The sequence below is a fragment of the Bombus impatiens genome, unplaced genomic scaffold, assembly GCF_000188095.3.
Source record: "Bombus impatiens unplaced genomic scaffold, BIMP_2.2 scf_0225, whole genome shotgun sequence".
NCBI lineage: Eukaryota > Metazoa > Arthropoda > Insecta > Hymenoptera > Apidae > Bombus > Bombus impatiens.
Window position 1 is genome coordinate 1870543 of NT_176644.1, and position 295 is coordinate 1870837.

Here is a 295-nt window from a genome sequence, read left to right on the forward strand (position 1 = left end):
AGACGACGAGGACGACTTCTTACGGTTCGTCTCGAGAGCAGAGACCACGGAAATATGAATGCATAAATGCATAAGTGCTCCCACCACCAGTGTCGCCACCACCATCTGCTTTTCCCGCCTACTTCGTTCCGGTCCTGATTCGGCATTCTTTTCTTTGCCGACGCTTTCCGTCCTTTTGCCTGCGCAGAACCAAATCCACCTTGATCGCACGTTGGATGACGAATGTTACTTTGCCCGTAGTTCCGTGACTCTTGGCTTTCTTTTCCCTCCGAGCTACCTACCGGAGAGACGCGCC